This window comes from Sus scrofa, chromosome 13 (genome assembly GCF_000003025.6).
Source record: "Sus scrofa isolate TJ Tabasco breed Duroc chromosome 13, Sscrofa11.1, whole genome shotgun sequence".
Lineage (NCBI taxonomy): Eukaryota > Metazoa > Chordata > Mammalia > Artiodactyla > Suidae > Sus > Sus scrofa.
Window position 1 is genome coordinate 122,677,076 of NC_010455.5, and position 22,044 is coordinate 122,699,119.

General features: G+C 42.7%; 1 protein-coding gene across 2 annotated transcripts in view; it reads left to right on the top strand.

Moving 5' to 3' along the window:
* Positions 16,606-22,044, top strand: part of VPS8 (VPS8, CORVET complex subunit) — a 259,945-nt gene continuing 254,506 nt past the window's right edge. Inside the window, exon 1 of one of the 2 annotated variants that reach the window (XM_021069974.1) lies at positions 16,606-16,742. The gene's annotated coding sequence lies outside the window, so the exon portion shown is untranslated. The remainder of the gene's footprint in view (positions 16,743-22,044) is intronic. The other variant, XM_021069973.1, reaches the window with a different exon arrangement.

Here is a 22,044-nt window from a genome sequence, read left to right on the forward strand (position 1 = left end):
CACGCGGCTGGGAGAGGGCTAGAGGCATCCTCCCTTGGTTACTGGAGGAAGGTCTGGGGGAGTGGGTCCCAGAGTAGAGACCAGGAAGGCGAGGGCAGGAGGGGGGCAGATTTGAAGGACTCAAGCTTTTTTTTACCAAGCAGTCTGGAAGCATTTCTGCTTCTCAAGCTTGTATAACTACATCAGTGCCTACTGCTGACTGGAGGCCAGTCCAATTGTGCTGACGTGTGAATTGAGGTCTAGGGAGGTAGGTAACTTGCCCAGGGTTAGAGGTGGAAAGAGGACCAGAAGCTAGGTCCCCTGACTTCTCGGGCAGAGATTTCCCTATCACCTCAAAGTGCAGGCTCAGGTCAAGAGCTTTTGTTTGCATCCCACTCTCCATCATGACAGCACAGCAGCCCGAACCCTGGTGACTGCTGCTCCTGAAATATGATTCCAAGCTCCCACTTCCCTTCACACGTCTATCATCTTCTTATCTGCTCACGGTCTCCTCTGTCTCCCCGTCACATGCATCATGGTTCTGCCCCTGAACTTCCCTCCCGCATCTGTCTTCCTGGTGATCCCCACTGAGCCCCACACCAGCTGCATTATCTGGCTGCGAACATATTCCAGAAGCTTCCTGAGGCCCTCCTGCCTCTCCTGAGCTGCCACTGGACCTGTCCTCCAGGTGTGTTCCTAGCTACCCCACCTCCACTTGCCCCAGAGGGACCTCACTACTCCTTTCTCCCGACCTGCGCTCTTGGTACCTAGAAATGGCAGCACATTCTCCCAGGCCCTTAGACCAAATAGGAGTCGTCTGCAGACCACCCACAAGTGCCCCCTTGACAGCCAGCCTCCTGCCATCACCTGCAGCTCTCGGAAACCCCAGTGAAAATCAGCTCTGAGGTCAAGGCAGAAGCCAGGTAGGCTCTGCCACAGCCCTTGTCCCACCCAGAGGTCATGACCCCATCTTCCTTGGCCCTAGCAGGTACATTTTTGATAAACATAATAATTTCCATTTTCATTAAACCAATACGTAGACAATGTTTAAAAAGCCAGATAGTCCTACAAAGTAGAATGAAAAACAAACCACTCTCTGCTTCATTTCTCTCCACCTCCGCTTTCTAATTCTTAGAGGTAATTGCTTTCAACACTTTTTTTTCTTTTGCCATTTATTCAAGTGTTTACCTCGGTTTTCTAATGGAAGTAAATGCTTATGTTATAATTTTATATTTTTTGATTTGGGGCATTATCTATTGCCTCTGTCTCAGACTCTGTCCGTGTCCCACCCATGTCCCTTGACCTTCCCATGAAGCATTCTTCCTCACTTCTAATTGCCAGGTCTGTGTCTCTGTACCTGAAGGCTTTGGGGTTCTGCCCTCATACGCAGCACCCCGACATTCCAGGCAATGAATATGCCATCACCGCTACCTCCAGCGGTCCTCAACTAATGACTTTTTTGGGAGTTGGTGTATAAATACCTCAGCTCCCTCCCCTGAAGTGGAATAATTCTGAGACATGTTTTGCCCCATTTCTCAGAGTTTTTCCAGGGGAAGTGGGTCCAATTCACTCATTTTTTTTTTTTTTTTTTTTTTTTTTTTGTCTTTTTGCTATTTCTTGGGCCGCTCCTGCGGCATATGGAGTTTCCCAGGCTAGGGGTCTAATCGGAGCTGTAGCTGCCAGCCTATGCCAGAGCCACAGCAATGCGGGATCCGAGCCGCGTCTGCAAGCTACACCACAGCTCACGGCAACACCGGATCGTTAACCCACTGAGCAAGGGCAGGGACCGAACCCACAACCTCATGGTTCCTAGTCGGATTTGTTAACCACTGCGCCACGACGGGAACTCCAATTCACTCATTCTTTATTCATTGTTTTCTCTTCCTATGTCACTTTCCCACTTCTCTGTGAGTGTCCCTTGCAATCCGCCAGTAAACTACCGGCCAGCAAATCCTTGTCTCAGCATCTGCCTCTGAGGAAACCCAAACTAAGACAACCTCTATAGGAAGATGAAAATGTATCTGAACACACACACACACACACTCTCTCTCTCTCAATATTATTGAAACATGGTTTTTAGTTAAATCAACATTCAGCATTTACATTATTATGACTAGACAAATATTGCTCACAGCTGACTGACATAATAAACTATGTATGATTACATTTCTTTTTGTAAATAGCATTTTCCTCCTAAAGTTAATATTTGCTTCTTTTCCACCCTGTGCTTAGTTTTCTATGTACTCATCACTAATTCAGCCCCAAACTCTCTTATAGGCTAGAACACTCTCTATTTCTGAAATAAATCAGGTTATCTATACGTGTGTTCACTATTTTCTTGAAAATGCTACTCCTGAAGCCTGAGATTTTCCTGCCCTACATGGATTGTTTCTCTCCTCATTTGCTGTACAACTGTCATCCTGGGGCTTCCTTCATCATCTTTCCAGAACATTCCTTAGTCTTTCTTCTGCATTAGATTCTTTTCTTGGGTCCCGAATCTTCTTTCTTGGTTTATACCTTATTACATCCTTTAGTAGCTTTATGAGAATGGGTACATCAGAGACACATTTTTGGAAACTTGGCGTGTCTGATAATAACTTTGTTCATGTTTTATTAACAGCTTGACTGGCTAGAGAATTCTAGATATGAAATAATTTTCTTTCAGAAATGATCTTCTAATTTCCATTCAGCAGTGCTTTTATTTGTTTTTCTTTTACTTTCTGTAGTAGCTTTTTTCAAGGATGTATTTAATATTTACACACGGATTTTTACATTAGCTGTTTTTAAATATGCTTATACATTTTTATATTTGAAATGATTTATATATTAAGTTTATAGTTTTTTATTTTATGATTTTTTTTCTTTTTTGGTCTTTTTAGGGCCGTACCCGTGGCATATGGAAGTTCCCAAGCTAGGGGTTGAATCAGAGCTGTAGCTGCTGGCCTACGCTACAGCCACATCAATGCATGATCTGAGCTGTATCTGTGACCTAGACTACAGCTCACAGCAACTCCAGATCCTTTACCCACTGAGTGAGGATCAAATCCATGTCCTCATGGATACTGGTCGGGCTTGTTACCACTGAGTCACAATGGAAACTCTGAAATTTTTTAAGTTATTGAGGTATGTTATTGAATTTATAAAATTCACCCATTGCAAGTATACATACAGCCACCACCACAAACCAGTTTTAGAAAATTTTCATCACCCCAAAAGATCCCTTATGCCCATTCAGGACTGTTTTTGAGAAATCTGATACATTCTGAACCCCAATCCTTTACATATTGCCTAGTTTTTCTCTCTAGAAGCTTTGAGGGTCTGTTTCTACTTCCGATGTCTGAACTATTATAGTGATGTGCCTTAATATAATTTTTTATACCATCTTGGAAAAATTTTTAATGATTTCTTTGACAATTATTTTCCCAACTTTTCTCTTCTAGTATTGCACCTCCTACAACAATCCTTTAGTGTTCTTGTATTTTGTCTCTTATTAGTTATTTTTTGTAATTTTTTTTTGGCCATGCCCACAGCAGGTGGAAGTTCTTGGGCTGGGGTCTAATGTGCGCCACAGCAGCAAACAAGCTGCTCCAATGACAATACCAGATCTTTAATCCACTGCACAATAGTAGAACTCTTATTTTTTAAAATCATTAATTGTTTTACTTTGGGGAGATTTTCTAAAATTTCTTCTTCCAAACCTATACAATTTAAAAACTTTAACTATGTCTCCAAAAGCCCTTTCTTATCTCTGAAAGTTCTTTTTTCTATAGCCCTGATCTTGTTTCATGGGTGCAGTGGTTTCCTTTCCCTCTGAAGATATGAGTAAGACTGTTTAATTTTTTTTCCTTCTTCTTGAATTTCTCTTGAGCTCACTGAGAGCTCTTAGTGTGTGTGCAAGCTGGTTGAGTGGTAGGCCACACCTCGGTTTACCCAGCAGACACTTCTCCAATCTCATTCCTTTAGAGTGTAAGGCAGGCTTCCAGCATTCTGGGAATCTAACGAAGGAACAGAGCAGTAAGCACACTGGTCGGGATGGAGACTTTCACTTAATCCCCTTGTTGTCAGTAAGGTGCCTTGTCTCCTCCATCTGCTTTGCCCAATGTCTTCCCCAAGGGCACAGTCTTTCTCCTTTGGCCTCTTCAGAGAGTAAACTCCTGTATTTTGCTGGATGGTGTGGAAAAGCCATCTGGCTACAAGGGCTAGGAGAGAGGAATCAGACTTTCAATGTTTCCTTGTGTTTTCAGCCCAGCTCCACCCCATTGGCCTCAGAGTTACCTCTATTTTCTAAAATGTTCTCGGTTTGGTGGTTTGTTTGGTTTGGTTTAGGTTTGGCTTGGGTTGGTTTTTTCATATCAAATTGGCTTCCTTCTTGAAAGCTTCTCCACCCCTGCCTGCCCTGCAGGCAGCTTTCTCGTCTTTACTAAGTCTGTTAATACTCATCCAACTACTTTTCATCTTCCAAAATATTTTCTACATCTTCCATCAGCTATTGTATCTTCTCTTGTTCCTAGAGTCCTTGTGGGTTTATACTTTATTACCTTCCCATCATTTTAGGAACAGAGTCAAATGCATACGTTTAATGTGCCAAGTCTAACCGGAAATTCCCTTCCTGTTCCGCTGCCACACTCTTAAGCCTGAGTCACACTTCCCATGTGGACTGCTTACTTACTATTCCCCCCCAAAACAGGCTCTTTCTGGCCCCTTTATTTTGGCTAATAAAATTTATGGAAGGCTCTCCTTTATGAGCACCCTTCAAGGTGAATCTAAATATCATATCCATGAAACTTCCAATTGTCACAGCTAGAAAAATACCTTGCCCTCCTCTAATGCCCACTGCACTTCAGCTCTCCTAAGACGCCTCCCACCAAATGGTGCGTACATCCATCACCTCTTATAGGAGCTCCTTGAGGGAAGGAACAATATCTTAACATCTTAAATCCCTTTGAACCAGCTCATATATTTGTGCAGTAATAAGAGTTGTAATAATCAAAGGTCTGCCCTAATGTGCACATTTTAAAAATGTGCACTTCAGCCACTTTGGCTTTTAACACTCACAGTAATTCTGCAAGGTAGAGCATTAGCTTCAATTTTTAGATGAGGAAGCTTATACTCCACAATGTTAAAACAATTTGCCCAAGGTCCAGCGGGAGGCCAATCAGAAGTCAAATCCTGTTCTCTCTGTCTCTAAAGTCTAAGGCCCAGTGCTGTGTTTCAGTTATCTTAAAAAAAGTTTTGTTGGTTACTTTTGTTTTATTAACTTGGATACGTTAACATTTTTCTTCCAACTGCTATTCTCACTACTCTGAAAGTGTAGGTGCGTTGTGGTTATACTGTTCATTCCAAACCCTTATCCTTCAAGCTGGAATTTTCAGCTTGGCTGCTGTGGATCCATATCTGTCATTTATTGGGCATTTACTCTCTGCCAAGTAATTAGTAATAAATATGGTTAAGGGCGTGGGCTCTGTAGACAGGTTTAAATCCAGACTCTTCCACCTACAGCTATGAGTGTGGGCAAGTTATAACCTCCCTAGGCTTCACTGTCTTCCTCTATAAAATGAACTTAATAATAGTAGATATCACATAAGGCTAAGGTGAGAAGTAAATTAATTCAATACCCATGAACTCCTTAGATGTAATAATTAACGTCCCCTCTTATTTTTGCATATCTCACTTAGTCTTACAGCAACCTTCTTAGAAATTAGCATCCTAACTTTGCAGTGAGGAGCCTGCTGTACAGATATAAATCGAGGTCTGTCTGACTGTAAAATCACATTCTTTTTTTTTTTTTTTTTTTTTGTCTTTTTGCTATTTCTTTGGGCCGCCCCCATGGCATGTGGAGGTTCCCAGGCTAGGGGTCCAATCGGAGCTGTAGCCGCCAGCCTAGGCCACAGCCAAAGCAACCTACACCACAGCTCACGGCAACGCCAGATCGTTAACCCACTGAGCAAGGGCAGGCCCCGAACCCACAACCTCATGGTTCCTAGTCGGATTCGTTAACCACTGCGCCACGACGGGAACTCCTAAAATCACATTTCTTTTTTTTTTTTTTTTTTTTTTGTCTTTTGTCTTTTTGTTGTTGTTGTTGTTATTGTTGCTATTTCTTGGGCCACTCCCGCGGCATATGGAGGTTCCCAGGCTAGGGGTCCAATCGGAGCTGTAGCCACCGGCCTACGCCAGAGCCACAGCAACGCGGGATCCGAGCCGTGTCTGCAACCTACACCACAGCTCACGGCAACGCCGGATCGTTAACCCACTGAGCAAGGGCAGGGATCGAACCCGCAACCTCATGGTTCCTAGTCGGATTCGTTAACCACTGCGCCACGACGGGAACTCCCCTAAAATCACATTTCTTAACCACTATGCTACACAGCCAGAGAGAGAGATGATGTTTGTGGATATTTTTCAAGCTTTTAAAATTTGGTAAATCCCTGAACAAGAAGACGGGGAACACCCTTGGTTTCCAGCGCAAGTCTAGAGAGAATGTGAGAGCATCTTTCTGTGTAGGGATAAGAGCCACCCTCGTCCCTGATAAGGCTCCAGTCAGGAAAGCTGGGCTGTAGTCCTCACTGCTGTGTGACATCCCACCTCTCCCCTGCTCTCATTTCTCTCATCTGTCGGAGGAGGGGTTGCCCTGGCCATCTCCAAGAGCCCTTCAGCTCTTTTGCAAAGACTCCCAGCCAAGCCATGGTATTATCTGCTGAATGCCAGCACCATCTGGTGGCGGTGGGCCATAACCCACGCCTCTTCATCCCACTGCCACCTGGTGGCCACTAATGCCACAATAAATTTGCATTTCATTCCAAATTAAAAAAAGAAAAAACAAGCATTGATATAGTCATACCTAGATATCTTTATAACAGCCTGAGAAGATAGGTGGGGCAAGTGTTTGTGCTCACTTTTACTGTTAGGAAACTGGTGTACAAAGAGGTTAGGTTAATGGCATGGAGTCACATGGCAAGCTGGTTGGCTGTCAGAGCCTAGTTTAAAAGTTTCTGGAGTTCTCGTTGTGGCTTAGTGGGTTACAAACCCGATAAAGTGTCTCTGGAGAGGCGGGTTTGATCCCTGGCCTTTCTCAGGGGGTTATGGATCTGGCTACCATAGGTTGCCGATGTGGCTTAGATCCTGCGTTGCTGTGGCTGTGGCGTAGGCCAGCAGCTGCTGCTCCAACTGGATCTCTAGCCTGAGAATTTCCATATGCCACAGGTGCAGCCACTGGGAGGAAAAAAAGTTTCTGGGATGTTAAGCTAATTCTGAAAGAGATCTGGCAGATATTATTGAGAACTTACCAAGTGCTAGATGTTTAACGCTTCATTTAGTCTGAAGATATCAATGAGACTCAGGTTAAATAATTCACTCAGCATAAGGTGTAGCAGAGGTAGGATTTAAACCCAGATCCTACAACTCTACCCAGCCATATTTCTCCCCCGACTTCCTCAATGTCTGGAGGAACATTGTTGCTAATGTTCCTCCAGACATTGGAGCACTAAGACCACCAAGTCTTCTACTCTCCGGAATCCTGTAATTCCTCTCCAGGATTGAGTCCCTAATTTTTGCCTGGACTGATAGTCACCAGAATAAAGACTACATTTCCTAGCCTCCCTTGCAGCTAGATGTGGGCAGGCCTGGTGTAGGAAATTTCAGGAAAGAGTCTTTGAAGGGAGTGGGCATAACCTTGTTTGTTGGCAGCTTTTGAAACAACTCCCAGTGGTCCCACTTCCTGGAAGTCACACTCGTGTCATTTCCTCCCTTGAGTGTGGGTTGGAGCTTGTGATTCTAACAAATAGAATGTAGCCCAAAATGATGGGATGTCGCTTCTAAGAGCAGCTTACAAAAGACTGTGACTTCATCTTTCTCACATTCCCGATGGCTCTTCTCACTTGCCTGCTTGATAAACCAAGCTGCCACATTGTGAGTGGCCTTTATGGAGATGCCCATGTGACAAGGAACTGAGACCTTGGTCCAACGGCCTGCAGGGAGGCAAATCCTGCCAATAACCATGTGAGTGATCTTGGAAGCCAATCCTTCCCAATCTGAGCCTTGAGATGTTGCAGCCAGAGCCAACACCTTGGTGGCCAACTTGTGATAGACTCTGAGCCAAGGGTCCTGGCTAAACCATGCCTGGATTCCTGACCTACAGAAACTGTAAGAAAATAACATGCTACTGTTCTAACCCTGTAATTTTTGGAGTAGTTAACACAGCAATAGATTTCATATATCTTCTCCCATCCTTTTCTCTTCCTTGCCAATCAGAAGGTGGACGTGATGGTTGGAGCAGATGACTTGGACCAGGAGACAGACTTAGGAATCGAGGCCTTCCATAGAGGAACAATGAGATAGAAGGAGTCTAGGGCCTGATGCCATGGAACATTATCGTTATTTCGAATCTTCTTTCATTTTCAGCTGAGCCCAACTCTTCATTTTCATGTGTGGTAAAGAGGCCTATGTCCTTTTGTGTAAGTTAGGCTATCCCCAGGCAAAATGGTGAGATAGGTCAGATTTGCATTTGATGCTCTTGCTGTTTCTGCATCTCTTCTACTCTTTTCTTGCCCTTTCCCTGTCTGATGCCTGGTCCTCTTCAGTGCCTGCCTAGGGCTTCCTTTATAGGCTGGGTCCCAGGTCCCCATACATCCCTCTCCCTGCTTTTTTTGCTATTGAGTGCCAGCAGGGCTCTTACATGGCATTTCTTCCTTCAAAAAGTTGATAAATGCATGCTTATTTGCTTGCATGAGTATAGGAGGTGTGGCAAGGGTGGGGCTGGAAGACAAAATACTCTACTAGACTTCAAAAGGTGGCAATCTTGGAATTGTAAATTTATCAGAAAGAGACTTTTTTTTTTTTTTTTTTTTTTTTTTTTTTTTTTTTGCTTTTTAGGGCTGCACTTGCAGCATAAGGAAGTTCCCAGGCTAGGAGTCATTTGGAGCTGGAGCTGTCAGCCTATGCCACAGCCACAGCAACGCCAGATCCGAGCTGCATCTGTGACCTACACCATAGCTCAGGGCAACGCTGAATCCTTAACCCATGGAGCAAGGCCAGGGATCAAACCCTCATCTTCATGGATACTAGTCGGGTTCGTTTCTGCTGAGCCACAATGGGAACTCAAGAAAGAGACAGATTTTTAGATAGTGAGATCTTTCAGGTTTCTCTCAACTAAGTGCACGGGCACCTCTGTACTCTAAGGCTGAAGGGAAGGAGGGTGTGGGAAGACACTAGAAGGAATGGGTCAATGAAAAGTGAAAGGCAACCTGTTTTCAAGAATACAAAATGGGGAATTCCTGCCGTGGCTCAGTGGTTAATGAATCCGACTAGGAACCATGAGGTTACAGGTTCGATCCCTGGCCTTGCTTGGTTAAGGATCCGGCGTTGCTGTGAGCTGTGGTGTAGGTTGCAGACATAGCTCGGATCCTGCGTTGCTGTGGCTCTGGCGTAGGCTGGTGGCTACAGCTCTGATTCAACCCCTAGCCTGGGAATCTCCACATGCCGTGGGAGCCTAAGAAATGGCAAAATGACCAAAAAAAAAAAAAAAAAAAAAAAAAAGGAATGCAAAATGGTAGAAAATACAGATCTTCTTTCTTTTATGACTTTGGAAAGCAATTTATGATTCCTGAATCCCCTACCCATCCACCTACTTCATTCTTTCTTCATTGCCATTTTAGTAATATTTGGATATAAAATCTGATTCTCGCTAAAGGTCAAAAGAATTTAGCCTTTTGAACTCCCATAATTTATTTCTATTATGGGTCTTCGTAAATATTGCATTTTTTAAAGTTTTTTCTTTCTAGCTAGGGATCAGAGAGTATTTCTCCTATCTGTGTTCCTGGCACCAAGCATGATACCTGCCACATAGTAGGTGCTCAATACATGTTTGCGTGTGCATAACGGGGGTTCTTTATTCCTTGGAAAGCATCATCAGGCCAGGGGATACCCCCTCCACTCACAAAAATATAAATTGTCATTGCAGAATTCATTCACTTATTTAATAAAAAAATTGCGAAGCTCTTACCACATGCCAAGGACTGTTCTAGGTGTTGGAGATAAAAACATAAATGAAACAGACAAAAATCTCCACTCTCATGATGCTTTTGTACTAGTGGGGAAGACAGAAACTAACAGATAAGGAAGTAAAATATATAGCATTTTGGGCAATGATAAGTACTATGGAGAAAAATAAAGCCTTTACTGAAAGGGTGGTGGGGGAGTGTTCTGTGGGAGAGTCAGATGTGCTCCCCTGATATTCTGCACGCTCCCCTACACATCCCAGCCTCCACTGAAGTAAAGCAGGGCCAGGTGGCTGGTTCTGGCCAATGGACTGTGAGCAGAAGGGGTACATGTCATTTTCAGGCCAACGCAGTTCAGAGCTAGTAAGCCTCTTCCCTCCCCCTGCCTCAGACAACTCAGAGGCCATGTGTTCAACTGAGAGTGTCACCAGATGGGAAGAGCCTGGATCCCTGAGTCCTGGATGGAGGAGGGTACTCACCCCAGCTGCTTTGCATGTATTGCTCTGACTCACAGTGGCATTTGAACAAAGTCCTGAAGAAGGTGAGGGGGAGAACCATGGGGTTATCTTGGGGGGAAGAACATTCCGGGCAGAGGGACCCTGAGAATGACATCTGGACCGACTTGAGTCACTTACCGATAACCAATTTCATTTCTCTCCAGCTGTCTTGGGTGTTTTGATCCATTAAGAACCCTATACACAGGTTCCTTTTTAAAAAGGAAAAGAGAGGAATTTATATTGTGTTTGTGAACAAAGAAAGAAATGGCACAACTACCCACCTCCTACTCTCTGCCCTCTCCCAGCTCTTAAGACATTTTTTTTTCCTTCAGGATAGATGTGACTTACACTGAATGCAATGTCGAAAGCAACATCTGGACCATGCTCTCCATCCTTTCTGCCTTGGAAAGAGCTGGAGGAGTAGGTTGGGTATCAGGACATTAGCCAACAGCAGCATCCCTTGGGTGGTGCTCCTCTTCCCCTTCTAGCTCCTGGCCATGCAAGCAGCCCACCTCCCTGATTCCCATACCCCAAGGTTCCTACAGTGCTGGTGGGGCTTTTCCCCCATGAGTTTAATTTCTCCTAAGACCACTTCACAGACGTTCCATTTTAATTGCTATCTGCTTGACTGCTTTGTCTTACTTAAAAAGACAAGTTTAATAAATCCAAACATTCTTCTGTCTAGGTCTTAAGGACCTGTACCAAGTTAACTTTGATGAATGGTACATTTTAAGCCAAAACATACTCTCTGACTTTAAACACAGTATAACTTTTGGTGCTCTTTCCAAAGGTAGGAAATGACAACAACATTCAATGTAGAAAAATGCCAATATGTAAGCTGACACCACTTTTACCTTTTTCTTTCTTTTTTTTTAAATCCCAGCGCCTATGTTTACATAGTTACAACTGAAATTTTAAGACCTCTTAGACCAATATTTCTCAAACTTAAATGTTCAGTTTCCTTGTAAGGGAAGAAGAGTCTCACGGATCTCTGGAGTTGGCTTAAATTATTTTTTATGATATTGCATACACATATATATGCAAACACAAAACTAAGGAAAAGATTCATCTTTATATATTTTATGCATTTATAAAACCAAAACAAATTTATAAATTAGATACAAACAAAACTACCAAATGAAGATATTCAAATTTACAATGTCGATTTAATATAAGGAATGGTATTTTGCTGAAACCAAATTGCCCCTTACAACATAAATATTTTACTGACTGCAATAGCACAGACCTATTTAACCACATACCTCGTGATGACTCAATTCCCCGCTAACCTTTGTTTGTACGATATACCACAATATAATTTGTCTATAACTTGGTGTGACTGCATCATTTATTTTTTAAATCCCTCTGTGTTTTTTTTTCTCATATGTCTGCAACAATTCACTTAGTGCTATTTGCCAATCACAAATGCAAACAGAGGCAGTGAAATTGCATTCCCAGAATAACTATAAAGGGTTGATAAATTTATAAAGATATTCCACCCCACTAGTAATCTACTACAAATTAAAATTAGTGCCACTTCCTCTATCAAATTGTCAAAGCTTTTTAAAAAGGATAAAATAAATGCTGGTGGGCATGTGTGTTGGGCCCCTTTGAGCACTTCTGGTGAGAATGAAAACTGGCCTGATTTTTCTGGAAAGCAATTTGGCAGTAGTTAATCACAGACTTAAGAGCTTTCAAAGCCTTTGAATCAGTAATTTCCCTTACATAAGGATATTCACAGCAATGTTCTTGTTAACAGTGAAAAATAAGACCCCCCCAAGTCCAAAAATAGTGAAATAAACTATATTATCCACAATTATGTAGCCATTATAAATATCTGTGAACAATCTGAATAACAGTGTATAGTGTTCAAGACATAACCTTGAGAAAAAAAAAATAGAAAGCAGGGTACAGAAATGTATTTTCTACATAGGTCTATTGTGTAAAGAATACAAATATACTGAGTCCCTGTTGTGGCACATTAGGTTAAGAATCCAACACAGTTAGTCTTTGTGAGGATGCAGGTTCGATCCCTGGCCTCACTCAGTGGGTTAAGGATCTGGTGTTGCCAAAAGCTGCAGCATAGTGGTGTAGACCGCAACTGCAGCTTCAATCTGACCCCCCTAGCCCAGGAACATCCATATGCTGCAAGGGAAAAAAATACAAATATGCAAGGCAAAAGACCCAATGAAAATGAGCCAAAATCATAAGTGCTTCTTTTCTGAAATGTGGGTAATTTATGCTTTACTTTTATCTCCTGATTTTCCCAAGTTTTCAATAGAAGGATACAATAGTCTGATTTTTTAATTAATGTAAACCACCCTGTAAGGATGGCAATGTGAGCTTGGACCATGCTTAAGCACTCCTTACTGTGAGTTGGAATTGCTTCCCTACAACATCTATCCACAGGTCCCAGCTTTACTTTCTAGAGTTACACAGAGTAAGTCTACACCTGCTGCAGAGATATTTCAAAAAGGTCAGGTAGCGACCTTCCCCACCTCCTCCCTCCATAACCCAGTTCCCCCCTACTTCTATCAATTTCCTCCTGCTCAACACTTTCAACTGTTCTCTCTCAGACAGGGTCTCTGATCTCACCAGCCTGCTTACTTTGCTCCAGACAGGCTCCTGCTCAATAGGTTTCCTCTAAAAATGTGATATTCAGAACAGAAGGCAGGTCTCCAGAGTTCAAAAGCACAGCTACAATTATGCTACTCCTTTGCTTAAGGACCTCCAAAAGCTCTTACAGAAGAGCAGACCCCCCCCCTCCAAACTTGGTGTTCAATGCCCTCCTGGATCTGGTCCTAGCCTCTCCAGCCTTGAATCCCATTGTCCCTCCGACACATTCTACACCAGTGCTGCAAACTCTGGGTTGCAATGCCTTAATGTTATGAAATCAATTTAGTGGCCAGCATTTAAAAAGAAGAGTAGAATAGAATAGAAAATACCAAGTTGCACCGCACACTATATATATATTATAGGTCATAGTTGAAATGTATTTCTTTCTGTGAATGATGATCAAAACAATTTGAAAGCCACTGCCAATGCCACAGCTACATCAGGCTAGTCTCCAATCTTGCTTTGTACTGCCTTTGATCCTACTGTTCCCTCAGCTAGTAATTCTCCCTGCTCTGTGTCCACTGAAATCCTTCAGGGCCCGAATAAGACAACACTTTCTTCCTGGAGCATTCCCCATTTTCCCTCATGCATGATTCTGAAATGACGGTCTCATACCTTTCTTTTCTGTTTTGATTTTTTTCATCTTTTTAGGGCCACATTCATGGCCTACAGAGGTTCCTGGGCTAGGGGTTGAATCAGAGTTGCAGATGCCTGCCTAGGCCACAGGCACAGCAATGCCAGATCTGAGCCCTGTCTGTGACCTACACCACAGCTCACGGCAACGCTGGATCCTTAACCCACAGAGCAGGGCCAGGGATCGAACCTGCATCCTCATGGATCCTAGTCAGATTCGTTTCTGCTGAGCCACATGGGAACTCCTGGCCTCATATCTTCCTTATACCACTCAAAACAGCCTGCCTTGTATTATGGCTTTGTCTGTACACTGAGTTCTTAGACAGAATAGCTAGAGGGCAAGACTGTGTCTTACCCACATTTAGGTCCTTCAAAGACCCAGAAGTATGGTGAACCTGGTTGATGCTTAATAAATGTTTGCCCAACTGCATAGTTTCTGCATTTCCTTCCAAGAATATCTTCTGGTGGTCTTCCTCCTTCTATTTTCTTGATGTTAGGCTCTAGCAGGGGCCTAAGATCTGTGCCCTGGGGCCAATGTCATCTATAATGGTGGCTTTTAAAAACCAGTCTGTCCTGAAAGAGTTCATCTTTTTTTAGGAGGAATAAGAGAAATAAACATAGGTTTTAATCCATTTTAAAGATATCTCCTTTATCTGAGAGTGTATCTCTGCTACACTTCTGGTGTTAAGATGTATTTTTACAGAGCAATGTTGATGGGAATTTAGAAAATAATAGTTGGTTTTTAGTGTGTGTGGCTAATTATCTTTACTTGGCAAAAGAAAAAGCTAGTAATTCTATGTTCCTCTTTAAAAAGATTAAAATTAAAAATTACTGGTTGTGGAGTTCCTGTGTGGCTCAGTGGGTTGAGGAACTGGTGTTGCTGCAAGCTGTGGTGTAGGTCACAGATGGGGCTCAGATCTGGCAGCTGCAGCTCTGATTTGACCCCTAGTCACCCTCCCCCCTGTGCCCAGAACTTCCATATGCCGCAGGTGTGACCCTAAAAAGAAAAAAAAAAAATTACTGGTTGCACTTTATAGAACTAGAACAAATAATTCTAAAATTTATATGGAATCATAAAACACCCAGAATTGACAAAGCAATCCTGAGGAAAAAGAACAAAGCTGCAGGCATAACCCTCCCAGAATTCAGACAAAACTACAAAGCCACAGTAACCAAAACAGCATAGTATTGGCACAAAAACAGACATATGGATCAATGGAACAGAATAGAGGGTCCAGAAATAAGCCCACAAACTTGTAATCAATTAATCTTTGGCAAAGGAGGCAAGAATATATACTGGAGAAAGGACACTCTCTTCAGCAAGTGGTGCTGGGAAAGCTGGACAGCTACATGTAAATTAGTGAAGTTAGAATACTTCCTTACACCATATACAAAACTCAAAATTGCTTAATAGTTTAAACATAATTCATGATACCATAAAAATCCTAGAAGAGAACACAGACAAAACATTCTCTGATGTAAATTGTACCAATATTTTCTTAGGTCGGTCTCTTAAGGCAATAGAAATAAAAGCAAAAATAAACGAGTGGTACCTAATCAAACTTACAAGCTTTTGCATAGCAAAGGAAATCAAACAAAAGAAGAAGACAACACACAGAGTGGGAGAAAATAATTACAAACAAAGTTACTGACAAGGGCTTAATTTCCAAAATATACAAACAGCTCATACAACTCAACAATAACAACAACAACAACAACAAAGACAAAACCCAAAGAATGGACAGAAGACATAAATAGGCATTTCACCAAAGAAGACATACAGATAGACAACAGGCACATGAAGAGATGCTCATCATCACTAATTACCAGAAAAATGCAGATCAAAACTACAATGACATATCACCTTACACCAATCAGGATGGCCATGATTAATAAGTCTATAAATAACAAATGCTGGAAGAAAGGGAACCCTCCTACACTGTGGGAATGCAAATTGGTGCAGCCATTATGGAGGACAATATGGTTCACTGAAAAACTAAAAATAGGGTGGCCATATAATTCAGCAGTCCCACTCCTTGGCATATCTCCAGAGAAAACTCTAATTCAAAAAGATACATGCACCTCAATGTTCATAGCAGCATTATTTACAATAACCAAGACATAGAAGCAACCTAAATGTCCATTGACGGATGAATGGATAAGGAAGGTGTGGTATATATTCAGATGGAAATACTACTCGGTCATAAAAAGAATAAAACAATGTCATTTGCAGCAACATATAAAGACCTACAGATTATCACACTAAATCAGAAAGAGAATGACAAATACCATATTGTATCACTATTATGTGGAATCTAAAATATGACACAAATGAACTTACTTATGAAACAGAAAAAGACTCACAGATATGGAAAACAAACTTACAGTTACCAAAGGAGGAAGGGTGGGGGATGGTTAAGAGTTTGGGATTAGCAGATATAAAATACTACATATAAAATAAATAACAAGGTTCTAGAGTATAGCACAGGGAACTATTTCAATATCCTGTAATAAACCGTAAAGGAAAAGAATATGAACAGATATGTATAACTGAGTCATTTTTTGCTTTACACCAGAAAATAATACATTATAAATCAACTATACCTCAATAAAAAAATTAAAAATTACTGGTTGTAAACTCCAAAAGCCTGGGAATCAACTACCATTTCTTGGGCTGGCTGAAGATAGGTTCACTTTCTTAAAGCCTAGATAAATTCACCCACACCGGGCTGGAGGAGGGTTTTTCTTCTCATCTCAAGGACTAGTATTTATTGGCCTGCGCTCCTCCTCGGAAGTTTCCACTCTCCTGTTCCCAAAGGTGTTAATTACCTTTAGGGGACGTTGTGTCTCTGGCCCTTTAAATGGGGCGTGGCGTTAGAGGGACAGACCGCCCAGAAGAGACCGGGGTGAGAAGATGAAAGCGGAAGCGTGGCCACTGAGTAGATACTGCGCATGCGTGAGGCTAGAGCAGGGGGCGGGGTCACGCGGGCCCGGGTCCTGGGCTGGGACCTCCAGAGCTCAGGTAACGATTCTCCCGAGAGCTGGCCGGCCGGGTGGGGATAGTGGACGGGGGCCGTACCCGGGGAGGGAGGATAGCGTGCGCCGGGTTTCTGAGCTTCAGCCTTGGGTACACGGGACAGTGGCACGGCCTAGGATCGGCTAACTGGACCGAGGCCCACCGGCCAGCGGGATTGACTCTGGGGCCGAGGGGCGTGACCTGTGTTTGGCCTGCAGCTGGGTTAGACAGTTTCCACTTGTTGGTTTTAAACGAGTGTGAGGCTGAGGTGCAGGTTTACCTTCTCCACCTAATTGTGAGACGTGGAGGGGGGTGATCAATCCCCTCCTCCAGACGAACAGGTGTGCAGCCTGCCTTTGGGGCTTGGGCGCAGGTAAAGGCTTCTCCATCCTTGGAGGAAAGGGGTGAGTGTGCTCCCCGAGTGTGAGGCGGAGGCTTAGACGGAGTGTACACCTCTTTGAATTGCTGCGCACCTGTGAGGTTCATTCCAGTTTCTCTCTGCTTGTAAGGTGTTCCCCAGAGCGAGGGCAGCAGGGAACACGTGGGTAGCTAACGTTCCAGGCCAATCCTGTATCCTGGTTAGTTCTCCAAGTGTGGTACCTGGAGAAGAGGGGAAACGGAGCTGCCTAAATGTTAGAGTGTGCTTCAGAGGAGGGTGGGTGGTATGAAGTAGTGTCAGTGAGATAGGTTCCAACCCCCCCGGGGTTATTAGGCACGGCTGGCTAGCCTTCTCCAAACCTGCATGCCTCCTTCATACCCTCCTGATATTAGGCTGAGACTAGAATAGTCAGGAAGGCTGTGTCCTCTACCACGCTGTCCCTCCACCTTCCCCCAAACAAAACAAACAGGGATGTTAACATGTGGTGCCAATCTTACTCCATATGTCTGCAATTAAATAATTACATATCAGGTGTGTGTTTGAAGTGTAGCTAATATAAATGGGAATGGAGGATCTACATGCTTGTTTAAGAGTTGGGTTTGCTCATGATTAAATTTAAGAAGAGTAGATACTGAGATGCAGAATAAAGATAAATGAGAAAAAAAATTTCTGGTTGGAGAAACATAGTTATATGTGAGAAAATTTTTTTCCAGAGCTCAAGCGAATAGCATATTGATTATCCTTTATACATTCCTCTGTACATGGATCAGGATCAGCAGAAGGATGTTTTCCATCTTCCAGAATTTTGGGGAAACTTAGTGATTTTTAGCTGTATCCAGTCCTTTTATAGACATTTCAGCTGTTGTGATGCCAAATGTCAGTTACGTATGAGAATAAAAAGCAAGGCCTTCTAAACTTAATGAAGTATGTTTGACTTTTGATCTTTTTAGAGTTTTCAGGAAGTTTAGATATCATCTTCTCTTAACCTACAGCTTCACGTGTCATATGTGTGTATATATATATATGTAAGGAACCAATTTTTTTAATTTTTTTATTTTTATGGCCACATCTGCAGTGTATGGAAGTTCTGGGCCAGGGATTGAATCCAAGCCACAGCTGCGATCTACTTCACAGCTGCAGCAATGCCAGACCCTTTAACCCACTGTGCTGGGCCAGAGATTGAACCTGCTCTTCTGTAGCAACCTGACCCACTGCAGTTGGATTCTTAACTTGCTGTGCCACAGTGGGAACTCCAGACTGTACTAGTCCTAAATGATTCTTGAATTAATGATTGAATTATCTTCATTCTAACAGCATTATGTCATTCAAGCTTACGCACCCCAAAGAGAAAAGAAAACTCCTACCTCCAGTATTTACAAATTTCAGGAAAGGACACTAGTTGACCAGACTGGATACAAGGATGTTAGGTGCTTACTCTTCTGGCTAGGCAGATGGGGTATTTGATCGGCAGCACCCCCAAAATTACATGATAATGATGTTAGGGTTTACATACAATATAGATATTTGTAGGCTTGTTGTAGGGGTTAGATTTTACTTTTCTGGAATGGGGCTACTAGAGTTAGGTCTGACAGTTCCTGTTGGTAACTTTGTACCATGCACAGGTAGGTCTCAGACACTCCTCCTCCCTCTTCTCCTTCTCTCCCTCTTCTTTTTAGCATTTGTTCTATATGTATGTACTTCCTGAGTTTTAAATGGTCACTCTTCTTATTTAGACATTTACCAGGAGAAGAGAGAGAGAAACAGAGTTTTGGGCTTTTTCATAGTGGCAGCTCTAAGCACTTGTGGGCTGTAGTTGCCTATATGTGCCTATTTTAGGGGAAGAAAGCTTATTTGTAAAGGAATTACTCTGCCTAGAAAGGCTTAGAATTCGGAATTTTACACTGTAGACATTGGGGCGCTATTAAAAATGAGTCTATTTACTAGAAAAAGATAATAGAAAACTAAGAGACATTAATTCTCTATTACATTTTTCTTCACAAAACAAACCACAAAAAGACAAAACAAAGAAGTGGAGGAAGAGAAATACTTGGGTTGGGAAGACCAGAAACAAAGTCGACATGTAAAATTGCTTCCATATCATGATTTTGTGATATCTTTTGCAGGCTATAGTATATTAAAAAAAGTTTAGGCTTTCCTGTCGTGGCGCAGTGGTTAACGAATCCGACTAGGAACCATGAGGTTGCGGGTTCGGTCCCTGCCCTTGCTCAGTAGGTTAACGATCCGGCCTTGCCGTGAGCTGTGGTGTAGGTTGCAGACGTGGCTTGGATCCCGAGTTGCTGTGGCTCTGGTGTAGGCCGGTGGCTACAGCTCCGATTGGACCCCTAGCCTGGGAACCTCCATATGCCGCAGGAGCGGCCCAAGAAATGGCAAAAAGCCAAAAAATAAAAATAAAAAAAGTTTAATTTCAGTGTAATGTGAAAAGTGTCTCATATGCTAGTTTTGGGAGGAAAAGAATGTCCGTGAGTTAAATAGGATCCTGGAACTTGAGAATGGTTGAGAATGTCTGCAAGATTAAAAAAAAAAAAAACTAGTGTAGGAGTTCCACATTAACCTGGTCACATTCTAGAGTTCTGGTTCAGTTGAGCAGTGTCATAATGGGATCACTGCTGTTTATATGGTACATGCCTTTTTTTTCCCCCCCATGCCATGCAAAAGTTTCCAGGCCAGGGAGGCGGGGATCGAACCCACACCAAAGCAGTGACAATGCCAGATCCTTAACCTGCTGAGCCACTGGGGAACTCCTATGTCTTTATTTTTGAAAATGATCCTTGAATCTATTATTTATTGGTTGGGAATAAGAGGGAGTAGCCTTGGGAACTATCAAGATGTCAGATAATCTTCACTCGGAACTATTAAAGCAGGAGTTTATCAGCACTTAGAAATGGACAACATATTGGGTAATCATGATTCTGTGATAGGCATTTCTGTTAAGAGTAATCTGATTTCATATAACCTATTGTGTAGTCTGCATAATATTAAGCATCGTGTATTAAGCATTTCACCACTGGTCTGCACATTGGAAGAGCTTGCTCTATAACATATTTGGGCAACACCAAGTGACAAGGGAGGTGTAAGTATTTCAGGGTGTTGGTGAATGTGGCCAGAAACAAATTAATTGAAGTTTGTTGATGTTATTTGTTTGCTATTCGTTTGCTATTCTTGCTGTAACAAATAACCACAAATTTAGTGGCTTAAAAAACCCCAAGATTTACTTATTTATTTATTTGTCTTTTTGCCATTTCTTGGGCCGCTCCCATGGCATATGGAGGTTCCCAGGCTAGGGGTTGAATTGGAGCTGTAACCGCCGGCCTACACCACAGCCATAGCAACACGGGATCCGAGCCATGTCTGCGACCTACAGCACCGCTCACGGCAACACAGGATCCTTAACCCTCTGAGCAAAGCCAGGGATCGAACCCGCAACCTCATGGTTCCTAGTCGGATTCGTTAACCACTAAGCCATGACGAGAACTCCAAAAAACCCAAGATTTATTATTTTATAGTTCAGTAGTGCACCAGTCCAGCACTGGTCTACTAGGCTAAAATCGAGCTGTGGCAGGGCTGGGGTCCTTCTGGAGGTTTTAGGAGAGAATTCATTTCCTTGTCCTCTGCAATTTCTAGAAATTGCCTAAATTCCTTGGCTCCTGGCACCCTTCCTCCATCTTCAGAGCCTGCAACGTAGTATTTCTCTGACCCTGCTTCTGTTATTACATCTCTTTCTCTGCACTCTGTTTTGCTTCCCTCTTCCACTTTTATTTATTTATTTTTATTTTTAATTTTTTTGTTTTTTTTGGGCCGCACCCGTGGCATATGGAGGTTCCCAATAAGGACTGAATTGGAGCTGTAGCCGCCGGCCTACACCACAGCCATAGCAACACAGGATCTGAGCCGTGTCTGTGACCTACACCACAGTTCATGGCAATGCCGTTATCCTTAACCCACTGAGCAAGGCCAGGGATCGAACCCAAGTCCTCGTGGAGACTAGTCAGTTTCGTTAACCATTGAGTCATGGAAACTCCACTCTTCCACTTGTAGAGACTCTTGGTGGTTACCCACCTAGATACTGCCCTGCAACTGAAGACCCTAATTTAATCACGTGTGCAAAGTTCCTTTTGACAATGTAAGGTAACATAGTCACAGGTTCTGGAGATTAGGATGGGCATCACTGGGTACTGTTATTCTGCCTACCAAAGGTAGATTCAAGCACAGCTCAATTTCTAAAAAATGTACAGAAGCTGCTCTAGTGAACTCTCCTTTTCAAAAAAATCTGAACATTGTGACCTTTTGATTCAATAGGTATATTTGGGTTGGAAAAACTTGTTAACATAAAATAACTTCTGGCAGGTGACAAAAGAGGAGGTAGATGTGCAAAATGGCATAATTTTAGAATGAGCTAATAGTATAATTAAAAGTTTTTATTAAGTATCTTTCATACTCTGCTGGGGCCTGTGCTAGTCTTAGACAAAACCCCTACCATTTGGCTCTTTTTTTTTTTGTCCTTTTAGGACTGAACCTGCAGCATATGGAGATTCCCAGGCTAGGGGTCGAATCATAGCTGTAACCACTGGCCTACGCCACAGCCACAGTAACCCGGGATCTGACCCATGTCTGCAACCTACACCACAGCTCACAGCAATGCTGGATCCTTAACCCACTGAGTGAAGCCAGGGATCGATCCTGCATCCTCATGGATGCTAGTCAGATTCATTTCCACTGTGCCACGACAGGAACTCCTCATTCAGTTCTTGAAGAAACTTCTAATATATCTGAAGTATGTCCCTCTGGTAAGGGATATACTTTTAATATGCTTCACACTGGCTAGACCTTTATCAGATCTTGTTTCAGGTCTTTAGCTTTTTTTTTTTTTTTTTGTCTTTTTAGGGCCGCACCCATGGCATATGGAGGTTC